The sequence below is a fragment of the Hoplias malabaricus genome, chromosome 4 (genome assembly GCF_029633855.1).
Source record: "Hoplias malabaricus isolate fHopMal1 chromosome 4, fHopMal1.hap1, whole genome shotgun sequence".
Classification (NCBI taxonomy): Eukaryota; Metazoa; Chordata; class Actinopteri; order Characiformes; family Erythrinidae; genus Hoplias; species Hoplias malabaricus.
Window position 1 is genome coordinate 72,566,344 of NC_089803.1, and position 18,058 is coordinate 72,584,401.

General features: G+C 42.3%; 1 protein-coding gene and 1 long non-coding RNA gene across 16 annotated transcripts in view; one reads left to right on the forward strand and one right to left on the reverse strand.

Moving 5' to 3' along the window:
• Positions 1-18,058, forward strand: part of plekha5 (pleckstrin homology domain containing, family A member 5) — a 165,346-nt gene that overhangs the window by 34,290 nt on the left and 112,998 nt on the right. The gene's annotated exons all lie outside the window — the stretch shown is intronic.
• LOC136695590 (uncharacterized) lies at positions 823-10,759 on the reverse strand. Its single transcript, XR_010802315.1, has 5 exons — positions 10,580-10,759; positions 9,724-9,884; positions 8,354-8,470; positions 7,886-7,987; positions 823-1,551 (listed from the first exon to the last, which is right to left on the reverse strand). It is a non-coding gene; the product is annotated as an uncharacterized lncRNA (long non-coding RNA).

Consider the following 18,058-nt stretch of genomic DNA (forward strand, 5'->3'; position numbering starts at 1 on the left):
ACACTCACACACACACACTCACACACACACACTCACACAAACACACACACACTCACACACACACACACAAACACACAGACACACACACACACACAAACACACAGACACAAACACACGAACACACACACACACACAAAGACACACACACAAAAATATACACACACACAGACACACACTCACACACACACACAAACACACACACACTCACACACACAAACACACACACACACTCACTCACACACTCACACACACACACACACACACACACAAAGACACACACACACAAATATACACACACACAGACACACACACACACACACACACACAAACACACACACACACACAAACACACACATACTTGTTTCTGTGCGTTGTGGGGGTCACCTGGAGGAATATTCACATTGTGGGGTCCACCCTTTCCCAAGGTGCTACAGACTTGAAAAAAATCATGCTTTGTCAAAATGCACTTGTGAATCTTAATATCACTTCAAATTATAAATATCTCAACAAAATTGATTCTGACCAGACGTCCTCGTGACTTGTGGGGACATTTCAGGTTTGGAGTATATTTGGGGACCAAATATTACACAAATCACCTGTTCTCATTCTTTGTGGGGACCAATTTCATTTTGAGAGAGAACAATGTGTAATCTATAATTAATGCAGAAAAACAACTAATCCAGGCCGATGCATTCGTTTAAAGATTAATTTATTAACCTTTAACGTTATTTGAACTAATTTGTTCTTTTATTAAACTCTGAAAACAATAGGCACAGATGTGTACATACTGTAGAAGCAATGAAGTTAGCCAAAAACTGTGAGAATAAAACACAATATAAATAAATAATACCTTGAATAACTGATGAGCTTAGCTAGGCTAAAGAAAATTTAAAATCAATATGAACACACACAATATAAACTCAGAATAATTGACAAGAGACAGTCCATCTATGATATTAACCAAGAACTCCATTACGAACACTGTACTTACACTCGCTGTCCATTATATTAGTTACTCTTACCATGTAGGAGCACTGCCATGTCTGATCCACTCATACCAGAGCAACACATTAATTGTTCTTGTGCAATGCATGGGACCTACACTACTGGACTGTTTGGTCCCTGGTTGGCTTTTCACTACCACAACCTCACCCCAAGAAATGTATCTGGAATCAAAACAAATCGCGCTAGATGGGGGTCCTCTAGGGGTACTGCCCATTGAAGAACAGGGTGAAATCTGGTAAACAAAGCATGCAGCACAAGAAATGGACACTATTCTGTAAATGCTGAACTACAAAATGCTCCTACATTGTAAATGGAGCTGATGAAATGAAGAGTGAGTATAGACACAAGGTGTTCGTAAAAAAAGTGCCTGGTCCAAGAGAGCTTTGATCAAGTCTGAAAACAGAAACTTTAAAACAATATAAATCACATCACAACATTGCAGAGACAGGTTTAAGAGCCCACTGTTCAGATGTATACAGTGAACAAACAGCTTTCCAGGAACTTTCCATCAACATGAGCTTCTCCACTCCATGGAATTCACTGGACCTAGGGGACAAAAAAAAAAAAAAAATATATATATATATATATATATATATATATATATATATATATATCAAAGGAAATTTTCCTATGCCTAAAATTTAATAAAAATTTTCCTCTTTTACCAACATCTTTTTTGGCACAAATTGCATGATTTAATAAGGCTGTTTTTCTTACAACATGCAAAAGAGAAAACAGACCTACATTGGCACTCAAAATGGTATCAAGCCCCAAATTAGGATTATTAGCTTTTTTTTATTTGCAAAAAGTGATTAAAATAACAATTTAAATAGATAATATTGTTTTCTCCCAATCCAACAAAAAATGCCCAAAATAACTACTGCCTCAGAATTATTAAACACCTTTTAAAACCCTTTGTGACAGGTGTAATTAATACTTAGTAGAGTACCTTTTTACCATTTCTTTATACTTGAGTGAATCCAAAACAGGTACGTTCATAAATATCATTCAATTACATGTTTCTTGATGGATTCCTGATATATGATCACACTGCACGATTGTAGCCCCGATTTTCTTGTCAAAGACTGTTTTAGGGGATCACGGGAACAACCCTTAGGTCACAGGCAAATCAACACTATCTCGATTGCTACGTGTGAACCGCTGAAAGATGTGATACAAGAGCTTGCCCAGAAATCGCTGATGCCATGCAAACAGCCAATAAATATCCAGTAGTATGAGACTTGTGACTGACAGTGAGCGAAGAGACAAGCTACCATCAATGAGAATTTGAGGCATAGGCTGATGAGAAGAAGAACAACACTGTTGTCTGTGTTGTGTCTACTGGTCCTGTTCTGTATGTATTTTAAGATCTTTGTAATTACTGCACTGTACTCTCTGCACTAATGTTCTGGAGTCAAATACGGAGTCAAAAAAGGGTAAAAAATTTTGAGTTTGTAAAACAATACTCACAAATGTAACAGACTTTGTAACTGTGTTTGAGCAACTACATACACGTTAAAATCCACAAATGTATACGTCAAATTTAAAACAACAACTACAATAATAATAACTTAAATTCACAGATGTGTAAAAAAGATTTGCATTTGTAAATGAAATGTTGTGAATGTGTGAATCAGTAAAATACTTAAAATGTGCAAGAGCAAACCTTTTTTAAAGATTCCAAATGTGACAGTGGGAGTTTTTGAATGAGATGGAAAAAAACACACATTCGCCTTCTCTGCTGTGTGTGCGAATCTCTTTTTGCAGTTTAGAATTAAAGACCCTGTTTTGACGGCCAATTGATGGACCAATAGGAAAGCTTTAGCTGGACCAATCAGATCGCAAGGTTTGTTTAACCAATCGGATTTGTTGCTGTCAACCATAGCGCTTTTCCACCAAAAGAACTCTGGTTCTTGAACCAGTTCTGTTCCTGATTCTAGGAACATTGGTTCTTTCCAGTGAACCACCGCATTTCTACACATTTTGAGGGGAACCAGGAATACGTCATGAACGGAGACACTATGGCTGAGTTCAGAGGCATCCTGCTGACCTTGTGAACAGCGGAGAAACGTAACCAAGAGCCCAGAGCTTCAAATACAGCGTTATCGCCCAGTGGAGCTTGACAGGGTCATTCACAACGTTTCATATAAATAAATAATAGGAAAAAACAGGAACATGCCCCATTTTTATGCGTTTCTGGTGAAGTTAGGCGCAATGCCATGTGCGTTGATCAAATCTGCGGCTCTTGTTTACGTTTCTCTGCTGTCCGTAGAAACGCGGCGGTTCACGGACCTGAGTTCATTTTGTGGAAAAGCGCTACGGTTGACAGCAACAAATCAATGTTCCAATTGGTTAAACAAACCTCGCAATCTGCTTGGTCCAGCTAAAGATTTCCTATTGGTCCATCAATTGGCCGTCAAAACAGGGTCTTAAATCCGCATCTGCAAAAAGAGATTCGCAGAAGGAGAATGTGTGGATTTTTCCATCTCATTCAAAAATCCCCACTGTCACATTTGGAACTTTAAAAAGGTTTGCTCTTGCACATTTTAAACCGTTTGAGAAGTTACTGATTCACACATTCACAACATTTCATTTACAAATGCAAATCTTTTTTGCACATTTGTGAATTTAATTTATTATTGTAGTTGTTGTTTTAAATTTGTGCATTCCAATACATTTGTGGATTTTAGTTTTACGTGTATGTAGTTGCTCAAGCACAGTTAAAATTTTGTGTATGTAGTTGCTCTACGGCAATTACAAAGTCCATTACATTTGTGAGTATTGTTTTAAAATGCACCAGAGCAAACCTTTATGTTCCAAATGTGACAAAAAATGCACACATTCACCTTCTCTGCTGCTTGTGTAAATCTCTTTTCACAGTTGTGAATTTTTGACCCTGATTGGCCAACTGATACCAATAGGAAAGCTTTAGCTGTACCAATCATATAGTGAGGTTTATTTAACCGATCAGAACATTGATTTGTTGCTGTCACAGCGCTATTTCACCAAAAGAACTCTGGCTCCTAAACCGGTTCCATTCCTGATTCTTGGAACCTTGGTTCTTTCCAATGAACTGCTGTGTTTCTACACGTTTAAAGGGGAAACAGGTATACGTCATTAGCAGGGGAGTCGCTGTGCCTGAATACAGCGCCAGCACCAAAGACTGTTAGACTCATTGTTAGAGTCATTGTTTATTCTTCTATCATGAAGTCAGACCCGAGTGAGATATAATACTGTGTAAATGTTGCCGAGTTCAGAGCCGTCCTGCTGAGCTTGTGAACAGCAGAGAAACGTAACCGAGAGCTGCGGCTCTGACCAACACAAATGGAATCGCACACAAACAGCACCAGAAACAAAAAAACAGGGCGTGTTCCTGTTTTATTTCTTTTTATTTATTTATTTGAAACGTTGTAAATTACCTTGTCAAGCTCCGCAGTGCAATAACGCTGCATTTGAAACTCAGCTGGGAACAAACTTTTCTGGGTCGCGAACCAGTTTGTGTAGATGGAAACATACCAAACGGTTACAAATTCACCTTGCGAACTGGAACCGTTCTGGTTCCTTTTTGGTGGAAATGCACTATCAGAGATACAATAGAGTAGGGGTCCCCAATTACTTTTCCTCAAGGGCCACATCCAACAAACATCGAAAGGCAGGGTGTCATTCTCATATTTTTTCATACAATACTTTACAAGATTTATTATTTCGGTTAATATATTAAGTCTATGTAAATCGGTAGGCCTTACTAACTACAGTTATTTTATTTTACAAACACTTCAATGAGAGAAGTGATAGTGGCAGGTGGAAACAAGATACCTGAATTTTTGTATTTAAATTGTATCAGCAGCAAATTGCTAGAATGCAAACCCCAGCCTTGTACGTGTAACGGGACCAATGGCCTGATGTGGCAGCAAGTCCAGTTTATATTATTACAATTAGATCTAAAGTGAATGCATCTTATTGGTCTAAGTGGTCTAAAAGACAATATTATCCTTATTGCATTACCACAGTTAACTTATGTCCAGTAAAAATGTTATATCATTATTTTTAAACACATTTGCTGCTGATGTTTTACAGCTTACTGTCATGTCCTATACATAACATACAGTCTGCTTATTTAGGACTTCTGTATTTCTCTTATGTGAAATTATCTGACGTGATTATAGTAGTAGTAAACTTGTAGTTTCTTTAGGACATGGTGCTAACATTAGTTCTATCTAAAAGCAAAGTTGTAAAATCCCACTTTCTCAGCATGCGCCTGCTGCTCTTAGCTCCGCCACAAAACAAACCGCTGTAGGAAGGGGCTGAGACTCCATTGGCTGCAGAACTAAATGATGGACAGTTAATACAAGTGAGGACCAATGAGAAGCATGTTCTGTGGAGTACCTGCCCCTCCCTCTGGCTAAGGGAGACCTGCAGAGCTTCTGTCTGTTTCAAACTATAAGTTTTTACAGTCTAACCTCAAAACAATATAATAAATGGTGTCCTGTGTTGGTTCAATACCAAACACGGCTTTCAGTGTCCAAATATCGGACAAAGTTTGGGAACTGTACAGAACGTGGGTGGCAGGCACATGCAAGACCAGTAGAGATAGGTGTTATGGGATTTGTAGCCAAGTTTGCTGCATCCATGCATGTGAACTTCGATATCAGGTGCCGAAAACTATGGGCAGCTGTGGAGGAGTTATCAGAACCAGCTGAAAATCTAGTCAGCAGTTGTGGAAAAGAAAAAAAATACCTGCATATTGCATATTGCAAAAATGCATATTACATAGAGAAATACACTGTAACATAAACTGTAGTTCAGAAAATGTTGTCTGTATACTGACCTGTGAGTGTACTGCTATAGTAGGAGTATCTCCCTAGAAGTGGTCCCTACGATGCTAGACCTGACAGTGTGTGTCACCAATACAAACTGAAAGAGCTGTATCAGAAAAGAAAATAATAACAAATTCAAACTCAACACTCAGTGACATCAGTCATGAGGTAACGTACACTGTAGTTCAGAAACGCTGTCTGTATATTGACCTGTGAGTGTACTGCGACGCTAGACCTGACAGTGTGTGTCACCAATACAACCTTAAAGAGCTGTGTCATAAAAGAAAATAATAACAAATTCAAACTAGACCCTCAGTGACACCCTTCATGAGGTAACATACACTGTAGTTCAGAAAAGCTGTCTGTATATTGACCTGTGAGTGTACTGCTGTAGTAGGAGTGTCTTCCTAGAAGTGGTCCCTACGACGCTAGACCTGACATTGTGGGTCACCAATACAACCTTAAAGCGCTGTGTCAGAAAAGAAAATAATAACAAATTCAAACTAGACCCTCAGTGACACCAGTCATGAGGTAACATACACTGTAGTTCAGAAAAGCTGTCTGTATATTGACCTGTGAGTGTACTGCTGTAGTAGGAGTGTCTTCCTAGAAGTGGTCCCTACGACGCAAGACCTGACAGTGTGTGTCACCAATAAAACCTTAAAGAGCTGTATCAGAAAAGAAAATAATAACAAATTCAAACTAGACCCTCAGTGACACCAGTCATGAGGTAACATACACTGTAGTTCAGAAAAGCTGTCTGTATATTGACCTGTGAGTGTACTGCTGTAGTAGGAGTGTCTTCCTAGAAGTGGTCCCTACGACGCTAGACCTGACAGTGTGTGTCACCAATACAACCTTAAAGCGCTGTGTCAGAAAAGAAAATAATAACAAATTCAAACTAGACCCTCAGTGACATCAGTCATAAGGTAATGTACAGTGTAGTTCAGAAACGCTGTCTAAATATTGACCTGTGAGTGTACTGCTATAGTAGGAGTGTCTCCCTAGAAGTGGTCCCTACGACGCTAGACCTGACAGTGTGTGTCACCAATACAACCTTAAAGAGCTGTATCAGAAAAGAAAATAATAACAAATTCAAACTAGAATCTCAGTGACATCAGTCATGAGGTAATGTACACTCTAGTTCAGATAAACTGTCTGTATATTGACCTGTGAGTGTACTGCTTTAGTAGGAGTGTCTCCCTAGAAGGGGACCCCACTATGCTAGACCTGACAGTGTGTGTAACTAATATAATCTTAAAGAGCTGTATCAGAAAAGAAAATAATAATAAATTCAAACTAGAACCTCAGTGACATCAGTCATGAGGTAATGTACACTGTAGTTCAGAAACGCTGTCTGTATATTGACCTGTGAGTGTACTGCTATAGTAGGAATGTCTCCCTAGAAGGGGACCCCTCTATGCTAGACCTGACAGTGTGTGTCACTAATATAAGCTTCAAGAGCTGTGTCAGAAAAGAAAATAATAACAAATTCAAACTAGAACCTCAGTGACATCAGTCATGGGGTAATGTACACTGTAGTTCAGATAAACTGTCTGTATATTGACCTGTGCGTGTACTGCTTTAGTAGGTGTTTCTCCCTAAACGGGGACCCCACTATGCTAGACCTGACAGTGTGTGTCACTAATATAAGCTTAAAGAGCTGTGTCAGAAAATAAAATAAAAACAAATTCAAACTAGACCCTTAGTGACATCAGTCATGGGGTAATGTACACTGTAGTTCAGATAAACTGTCTGTATATTGACCTGTGCGTGTACTGCTTTAGTAGGTGTTTCTCCCTAAACGGGGACCCCACTATGCTAGACCTGACAGTGTGTGTGTGCACATTTGACCAAAACCTTTTCAATAGTTCCGTCCTGAGAGGGTCCCCACAACGTACGACCTGAGTGTATGTGTAACCAGTACCATCTCTAAGGCCTCACCCAAAAGCAATGAACTATCACAATTTTGTACCAGAGAAATTAACTTCAACTGACCACAGTGACCTGCCTCACTAAAACCTATTTCAGTGACTATATGTATATGAAACCTTTTTAAATACCTCCAAGTCAGAGGACGGAGCTCCAGCGCTGAGCACAGGACCGGAAGCTCAGGGGGTTTGTTTTACCATGTCCATCATGTCAGCGGTGTCCTCTCATGCCTTCTACAGAGATTTCAAACAACAGTAAAACAGCCTACAGTTAATGAAATATCACAATTTAATATTAAACATTTGGTAACCACAAATGAGACTATCAGTGTAATTTAATGAATACACAATCTTTTATTTTAATCTACATATTATGCATAACCTAGCTTCAGTTCAAAAATTGAAAAGTTTTAAAAACACATTAGCATTTAGCAGAAAATAAAAATAAAAAGCTTAATTTTACCAGTACTCCTTATATTACAAATAACTACTCTACAACTGCTTAAAGGCTGCTAATTTAAAACATTAAGTGAACTATACAGGCAAAAAAAAAAAAAACATAATGCACAATTCTTGAAGAAAAGATTATACTAGATTTACCTTTATAGGAGTTTAGAGATACCTTCCAATACATTGGTGTTGATAGTGGCACTGATGACATTCTGTGCTGCTTCATCAAGTGCTTTCACTCTCCTCCGTCTCAATTGTACTGTCCTCCTAGAACTCACAATATGCGTAAATGTAGGCAGACAAATCATAACCTAGCCACTGAAATACATTGCATTGTAATGCTGGTCCCAAGCGTGTATACATAGGGAGGGTTGTGTCAGAAAGATTATCTTTTGTATAAACTATGTCAAATTAACAATGCAGATCACTAACAAGAGTTCCATATCGGATCAGAGAAGGCCCGGGTTAACAACGTCCACCATTGGGATTGTTTCCTGCCAGTGTACCAGTGGAAATTGGGATACAGGAGGAGAAGGAGAGGGGGAACAAGAGTTGAGAGACAAAATAAAGAAGAGGGTGAGGAAGGTGGAGGTGAGAGTGGAAACACTGAACGTTAGCACTATGACTGGTAAAAGGAGAGAGGTAGGTGATATGGTGGTAGAATTTGCCCCAAAAAATGCAAATGGCAGTAGTAAATACTTATTTTCAGAAGAATGAAGAGCATAGGGTGACATTTAAGAGTGGAGGAAGGTCTACACATGTGGACTTTGTTTTATGCAGGCGAAGCAACCTGAAGTAATTTAGTGACTGTAAGGTGGTGGCAGGGGTAAAGTATAGCAAGGCATCATCAGACGGTGGTGGTAGGTAGGATGTATTTGGAGGTGAAGAAAAGGAAGTGGGTGAGGGCTAAATCACAGATCAGATGGTGGACTTTAAAGTAAGAACAGTACGGTGTGTGATTCAGGGAGGAGGTGAGGCAGATGCTAGGTGGGGTGGACGAGGTGATGGACAGATGGGCAGAGACTGCAAAAGCAGTGAGGGAATCGGCTACAGGTACTGTGTTTTCTTGTATGGACAGAGGAAGGAAGGGAGGAGACTTGGGAGGCTGGAATGAGGAGATCATGCAGGAAATCTTAAGAAGGAAGTGGTCGACAAAATAGAATTGGAATCTCAAGAGAGATGTCTAAAGAAATACAAAAAAATGCAGCATCAAGCAAACGGAGAAGTGACAAAGGCTAGGGAAAATGCACGTGAAAAGTTGTATGAGAATATGGATAGTGAGGTTAGAATAAAAGACATGTATCGACTGGCGAGATGAGAGAGGAACAGGATGTGAGGATGTACAGCATGTTAGGATGATAATGAATGTAGAAGGTATTGTGCAGACTAATGAAGAGATGATATTTGAAGGGTGGAAGGAGTACTTTGAGGAACTGATGAATGTTTGTGAGGAGAATAGGGAGCATGTTAAGGTTAGTCTGGAGCTATGGAGGAACACAGTAATTCATTCACTCACTTACTGTAAGTACACATCTAAATGTGAATAAACAGTTCTCGTATTCTGAGCTTAGATGCAGATCAGTCGAGGGGTCAGTGCATTACTCTCCTTTTTCTCCTCCCAGATCTTTCCCTTTTCCTCTTTCCGGCTTCTGCTGTCTCCCTCTCCAAAATCTCTCTCTCCCTAAAAGTAAACGAATACAAACAAACCAAATGTTACAAGCAAGTCAGGCTTATAGTACACACCAAATGCTCACTGATTTTCAAATGAAGGAGTTGCAAATATAATCATAGGCTACACTGTCAAACACATTGTTTTAGATTTGCAGATTTTTAACATCAAAGCAATTTTACGTGATTTAAACTAATTACAAAAACCCACATATTGGCACTTTAATTTAACTTTCACGTCTGTCTTTCTCTCTCAAGTGAATGCACTGAAAATACAGTTTTAATAAAACTCTGATTATATGATTCTAATAAAATATCATGTTTACTCTCGATATTAAACATTTACAAATGAAGCGTCACCTTAAACACTTGCCTCTAACTGGCCTCTATAATGTAAACAGCTGAAGTAACTGTCTCTCTGTCTCCAACACGCATTCATGGAAACAGAGTCCTTTAAAAACTTCATTTTACAAAACCAGCCGAATATTCTCTCTATATCCAGTATAGCGTTAGCTAAAGCACGAAAGCTGTTGTTAACGTCACATTTAAGAGCCTCTTTCTCTCTGCACCACTCTCGCACGGAAATATAGCCCTTTAAAACATTTAAAACAGCTTAATAACTCCCATTCTCTCTATATACACACATAAATACGACTAAAATAAGCGTTACATTACCGAGTAAAGCCATATATTTAAGCCGTTTATTACCTTTCAGCTCGTCCTGTGCACGACCCCGCAGACTCTTCGTGGAACAGAGGGATTATGGGAAGTGTAGTTCCTTTGTAGTTCCGAGTTGCTTTTCCTTCATTCAATGTAGAACGGTGAAAACTACAAACCGCCATTTTATATTCGCTTCCATTACACAGAGCCATTATCTTCAACCAAATGTTCGGCTGAGCTATTTTAATACATAAAGAGAGGACTATATTTACACGTATATGAATTTTACTCTTGAACGTGTCACCATTAAAGACTTTATAACGCTGATGTTTGAACTAAAAGTTTAATTTAAACAATTTAATTCGCCTCCTCACTAACTTACAATATACTACACCAGGATTAATATTTTGTAACTAAATGTATGTCCATGTACATTTCTTGTTAAGATTATTTTCTATGTTTAAAAGACTAACTAGTTGTGTACGGTGTTTTATTTGTGTTTACCTTGGAGAAGGAGCCATTAATGCAGTGTTTAAAGGACCCTAGTTCATTTAATATGAGTCACTGTCAGTGTTGCGTAGACGCAGTAGTGAAGTGTGTACGGACCCCCACGATCTGTGTGTTCATGCAATACCACCGAGTGCCACCGGGGGCGTGGTGAGCAGAGTCACACACAGATGAGACACACGTCTGTCAGGTTTGTGTGAAGCATGGGGGCCAAAAAAAAAACTGCACCACCCATATCAGCATGGCCTCCTGAGTCAGCTGACCCATTTTGGCTGAAAACATTGTGGGGACCAGCAAACCGGTCCCCACCATGTTTTTGGTCCCCACACCGTGAGTGTGCTAACAGGTTGCGGACCCCACCATGTAATATAAACAAACACACACACACACACACACACACACTCACACAAACACACACACACACACACACACACTCTCTCACACACACACACACACACTGTCACACACACACAAACACACACACACACACACACACACACCCAGTCACTGTACAATGATCAAATGAGTGAAGAATGTTAAAGTGAATAATGTGAATTGTTTTATGTTAATTATCCGTTACAGAGACACTTTAAAACTCATTTGTTCAAATAATATGTAAATAAGTGTGACTCTGTGGTGCTGCAGGCGGTGTCACTGCTGCACAGTCTCACGGTCCTGGGGTTCTGGGGGGTGGGGGAGTTGGGGGTGGGGTTCTGATGGTGGTTCTGGGTTGTGTCCTTGTCTTGGGTCACTCTTCGTGAGGACTGGGGTGTGTCTGTTGATGTTGTCAGGGCCAAGGCCAAAGCTACAATCCCACCACACTGCACTCCAACAATAACAGGCCCAGAGTTCCCAGGCTCATGTCCTTGTCTCTGCTTATCTCTTATCTCCCAGGGGCGAGAGAAAGAGAGAAAGAGAGAGAGAGAGACAGTTAGGTTTGATTTGCATGGACAAGTTCACACCTGCGCCTCAGTCTCTAAGCAGAACTACGTAATCCTGAGAGTGATTTTACTGTAAAATTGTGCCTCTGCTTTTAACCCATCCATGACAGTGAACACCCACACAAACACACACACACACACACACACAAACAAAAGCAATAGGGGGCGTGGACCCATACATGAGAACAGTGAGCAGCCAGCCCCAGTGCCCCGGGAGCAGTTGGGGGTTAAATGCCTGGCTCAGGAGCACTTCCACTGTGGATGTTGAGGGAGGAGACAGTGCTGCACCCCGTTCCCATATTTCTCAAGCTGTTTGAAGGGATCATACCGGAGACCATTTTGTCCCAAGCTCCACCTCTCTAACGTTTAGCCACGGCTGCCCCTTCCGTAGAGCATTGTTTTACTCCAAAAATTCACCAAATCCAGGTCATAAAGAATGTGCTCTTCTCTCAGGAAATGAGAATCCAAACTTCTGACAGAGCTTCTATAAGAATTTTTAATCATTTAAAGGAGCCATGAGTAGAGGTGTGGTATCTACATAATTCACACCATCATAAGCTTCAAAATATGATCATGATACACAGGGGTATTACCGTGGGGTGGGTTGGGAGCGGGGGCAGGGCGTGTGCTGTCGGGCTACACTGTGAGCACAAAGTCGAGTGGGGTTTTCGACGCTGTGCAGTTCAGTTCAGTTCAGCCCCACGGTGCACACCGACACGTTGATGATGTTTCTGAGAGAGAATATTTCAGCGCCTGCTGCTGGAGGAACAGAGAAGTTATGAATAAGTGAAATAAGACGGTTCTACTCTGTTTAGGAGCACAGCTGGTGCTAACAGACACTTGTGGTCTGAATGAATGAATGAGGAAGGAATGGATTGAGCCCAACACCATAGCTTTCTGCAGCCTGCTTTCTGATGCTTTTAGTTGTTATTCCCCAGCTCTCGACCTCTGACCTGTGTATTTTATTTCTCTTCTACATTTTCACTCACACCTCTCTCTCTCTCTCTCTCTCTCTCTCTCTCTCTCTCTCTCATCCCCACTCTGGAGGACTCCTTCAGAGGCTCAGGCTGGAGGTTTTTTAATTATTCCACCCCGGGAGGAGACTGTGAAGCCGGCTCAATTAAACCCTCAGGATTGATGAGTCCGTCCTCTTTATCGGGCTCCGCTAATCGAACAGCACTGCCCTGAGCTGGACGAGGCAAAGAGGGGGAGGAGTCTTGTTTTTATGAGGAGACCCCCCCCCCCCCACACACACACACACATACACACACACACCTACACACACACACACCGACACAGTCCTCTGTTCCGCTGCCCCACCTCTAGCTGTACTTACAGTAATTGTTTGACCCCTCCAGCAGCTCTGTGTGTGTGTGTGTGTGTGTGTGCGTGTGAGGAGTATTTTCCTCTCTGTCTATAAGAGCTTTGAAAACGTAACTGCTTTGGTACAGAAATCTGAGTTTTTAAATCCCTACCTCCTTGGTCCAACCTGTAGATGTAAAGTCAGAGACGGTAGAATGGGGACAGTGGAGCTGAGAGAGAGGACAGTGAGGGGACAGTGGAGCTGAGAGAGGGGACAGTGGAGCTGAGAAAGGGGACAGAGAGGGGACAGTGGAGCTGAGAGAGGGGGCACTGAGGGGACAGTGGAGCTGAGAGAGGGGACAGTGGAGCTGAGAGAGGGGACAGTGGAGCTGAGAGAGGGGACAGTGGAGCTGAGAAAGGGGACAGAGAGGGGACAGTGGAGCTGAGAAAGGGGACAGAGAGGGGACAGTGGAGCTGAGAGAGGGACAGTGAGTGGAGAAACACTGAGGGAGGATATATCTCAGGTGTAAGGCTCAGTGTCTCAGTCAGTGCCTGTAGATCTCCTCGGACCGGACAAACCTGTTTCCAAACCACGCTCTGCTCTTCATGCACCTGTTCTCCCCTGGCTCCTTTAGATCCCGATCCTGGGTGCCGCAGGTCAGTGTTTATTGGGTGGAGTCAGGGATGTGTGAAATGACAGAAATGAAGAGGTAGAGACTGATTTGACATTACCCCCATCAACATGTTAGATACCGGAGATTATTATTATAATTTACATAATTAATTTTTTATCTAAGCGTAGAATGTTTGTATGAAATTATATATAATTACAATAAACACAGAAACACAAACACAGTAAAAGGATGTTTGTTGTAAAAGTAGATGCTGTTCTGTGAGCGAGTGAAGAACAGTGTGTTTCCAGATGTTTCTCCTGATCGTATGGATACAGTCGCCTCTTACTCACACACACCGCTCCACCTTAAAAGATACAGTCGCCTCTTACTCACACACACCGCTCCACCTTAAAAGATACAGTCACTTCTTACTCACACACACCGCTCCACCTTAAAAGATACAGTCGCTTCTTACTCACACACACCGGTCCACCTTAAAAGATAGTCGCTTCTTACTCTCACACACCGCTCCACATTAAAAGATACAGTCGCTTCTTACTCACACACACCACTCCACCTTAAAAGATACAGTCGCTTCTTACTCACACACACCACTCCACCTTAAAAGATACAGTCGCTTCTTACTCACACACACCGCTCCACCTTAAAAGATACAGTCGCTTCTTACTCACACACACCGCTCCACCTTAAAAGATACAGTCGCTTCTTACTCACACACACCGCTCCACATTAAAAGATACAGTCGCTTCTTACTCACACACACCACTCCACCTTAAAAGATACAGTCGCTTCTTACTCACACACACCACTCCACCTTAAAAGATACAGTCGCTTCTTACTCACACACACCGCTCCATGGGAATGATAAACATCCCTTTTAACACAATGAAGTATTTATTAACTGATAAAACCAGGGACTGCACGATAACCTCAAATAACACGTCCTGTGTCACCAGTAGAGATGTGGAAAGGGTTCAACCACCACACACACACACACACACACACACACACACACACACTATTCTGATATGAGTGTTTTTTTGTTTGTTTGTCTTTTGTAGTAAATAAACTCTTATTTCTCAGATAAACAACTTTTAAATCTCATTTTCTCAAGAGCAGGAAAATGCAGCACAGTGCTGTATATTTATATATTTACATTTATAACAGCTGTGTAGCTCTTTGAAGTGGTTTAGTGATTTGTGTTTAAAGGTTTCTCATCAGAGACGGAGCAGACACTGAGAGTTTGAAATGTAACACACACAAGGTATAAAAGAGTTTCTGAATGTGTTTTTCTCTTCCTGTTGACACAGTGGTTAAACCCCCTTCCACCACCACCACCCTCACATCCTCCTGCACAAGACACTCTCATAGCATTGGGATTAACATGGCAGTGTGTGTGGTGTGAGAGGAGGCAGTGTGAGCAGACTGTGAGGTGTGAGAGGCAGTGTGAGAGGTGTCAGAGGCAGTGTGAACACTGTGTGAGACATTGTGAATGGTGTGAGAGGCAGTGTGAGAGTGTCAGAGGCAGTGTGAGCACTGTGTGAGACATTGTGAATGGTGTGAGAGGTGTAAGAGGCAGTGTGAGTGGTGTGTGACATCGTGAATGGTGTGAGAGGCAGTGTGAGAGGTGTCAGAGGCAGTGTGAGCAGTGTGTGAGACATTGTGAGTGCTGTGTGAGACAGGGCAAATACCTGGCACATGATTCCAAGGCTAAAGGGATTAATGCGTTCTGTGGCTGATGGGGGGGCCCTCTGGTGTTTGGATGGGGTGTGGCAGTGAGGTTCAGTGTCTGAGAAACTAAGATGTACCAGTCTGAGCAGGAGGAATGAGGAACACAATCTGGAAACTAAACTCTGGTATTTTGCTGGCATTCAACGAGAGACAGTGGGGAGCTGGAAGACAGCAGGACACTGGGGAACTGGGACTGGGAAAACCTGAGAAAATGAGAGACACTGGGATGCTGTGGGTGACCATGGGAGACTATGAGAGACATTGTTATGATTGTCAGAGACTGTAGATAACAATGGGAATCAGTGGGAGACAGTGAAGGGACTGTGGACAGCAATGGCAGACTGAGAGACTGTGGGAGAATCTGAGGGACTGGGAGAATGTGGGAGAATTTGAGAGACTGTGGGAGAATCTGAGAGACTGGGAGAATGTGGGAGAATCTGGGAGACTGGGAGAATGTGGGAGAATCTGGGAGACTAGGAGAATCAGAGAAACTGGGGCAATGTGGGATAATGTAGGTGGCAGTGCGAGACACTGGGAGTTTGTCAGAGACTGGATATCAATGGGAGTCAGTGGGAGACAGTGAAAGGGCTGTGGCTGATGAGGTGAGACTGAGACTGTGGGAGAATCTGTGACATTCTGGGACAGTGGGATGCTGTAGGAGAGTGTGTAATTGTGAGAGACATTGGTAATGTTATAGACTGGAGACTGGGCGAGACATTGAAGGGAGTGTGGATGATGGTGGGAGACTGGGGGGGGGCAGTGAAGGGAGTGTGGGAGACTGGGGGAGACAGTGAAGGGAGTGTGGATGACAGGGGGACTGGGGGAGACAGTGAAGTGAGGGGGGATGTCGATGGGAGACTGGCCAAGACAGGGAAGAGAGTGTGGATGACAGTGGGAGACTGGGCGAGACAGAGAAGGGAGTGTGGATGACAGTGGGAGACTGGGGGAGACAGTGAAGGGTGTGTGGATGACAGTGGGATATTGGGGGAGACGGTGAATGGAGTGTGGGAGACTGGAGGAGACAGTGAAGGGAGTGTGGATGACAGTGGGAGATTGGGCGAGACAGGGAAGAGAGTGTGGATGAAAGTGGGAGACTGGGCGAGACAGTGAAGGGAGTGTGGATGACAGTGGGAGACTAGGGGAGACAGTGAAGATTGTGGATGATAGTGGGAGACTGGGCGAGACATTGAAGGGAGTGTGGATGTTGATGGGAGACTGGGGGAGACAGTGAAGGGAGTGTGGATGACAGTGGGAGACTGGGGGAGACAGTGAAGGGAGTGTGGGAGACTGGGGGAGACAGTGAAGGGAGTGTGGATGACAGTAGGAGACTGGGGGAGACAGTGAAGAGAGGGGGGATGTTGATATTCGTTTCCAGGCAGAACAGCAGGCTGTCCTCAGCAGGGATAGTGTCCAGATCAGCGAGACACTGCGGGATCCTTTGGGCAGCAGATGGACAAGGCCATGGACAGAAGCCCAGTGTCCCCGAGAGGCCCAGGGGACACATGGGACGAGAGTATTTCTGAGTGTCTGCTGTCTCTCAGCATTACTGCAGCAGCAGTGTTGTCCTCTGAGTGCTCGAGCCAACAGGCACTGAGCCAGTGGAGACACAGATGCACCAAACACATAATAATAATAATAATAATACATTTTATTTGTAATGCACTTTATATTTCAAGGAAATCTCAAAGTGCTACATCAGTGGACGTGTTTCCAGTGAGCTGCTTTAATGTCCACTGTCTATAGAAGCAGCAGCGTTAGCATCTGATGATCTTTAACAGTGTGTCAGAATAAGGGCCTCATTCAGAGAGAGAGAGAGAGAGAGAGAGAGAGAGAGAGAGAGAGAGAGAGATTCACTGATAGTTCCTTGATCATGTGAATGTTTAGTGAGCTGTATGGGACACATTTATTTATGTGTTATTAGTTTATTATCAGTGATGTGCACTATGTAGGGAGTATGGTGATATTTTGGGACACGCCTGAGCTCCTCTACAGACCGACACAGACGAACAGGGCTCTGTTTACAAACGTGACGTGGATAAATGGGTCAGGGATCCACACTTATATCTCTTTCATTTTAACGTCTATATGTGGAATAAAGTGTCGACAGAAACAATAAAATTTAATGTAAATATTAGGTTTTTTATTTGAGTAAAGAGAATTTGTTTGAATAATGAGTATGTCCCCAGTACGGCAGCTACTAGTAATTAGCGCCCTCTTCTGTGCAGTGACACTGTGTCTGTGCAGTTCGAAACCAGGAGGTGCAGCTCCACAGAGTTGGGGTTCTAGATAAAGAGTGAGAACATGTGATAATGATGATAATTATAATAATGATTTATTAATAACAATCAAAGCAGAGAAAATAAGGGCCTGTGCTTCAGTGTTGGAACCTTTCTGACCTGTTCTTCCTCTGA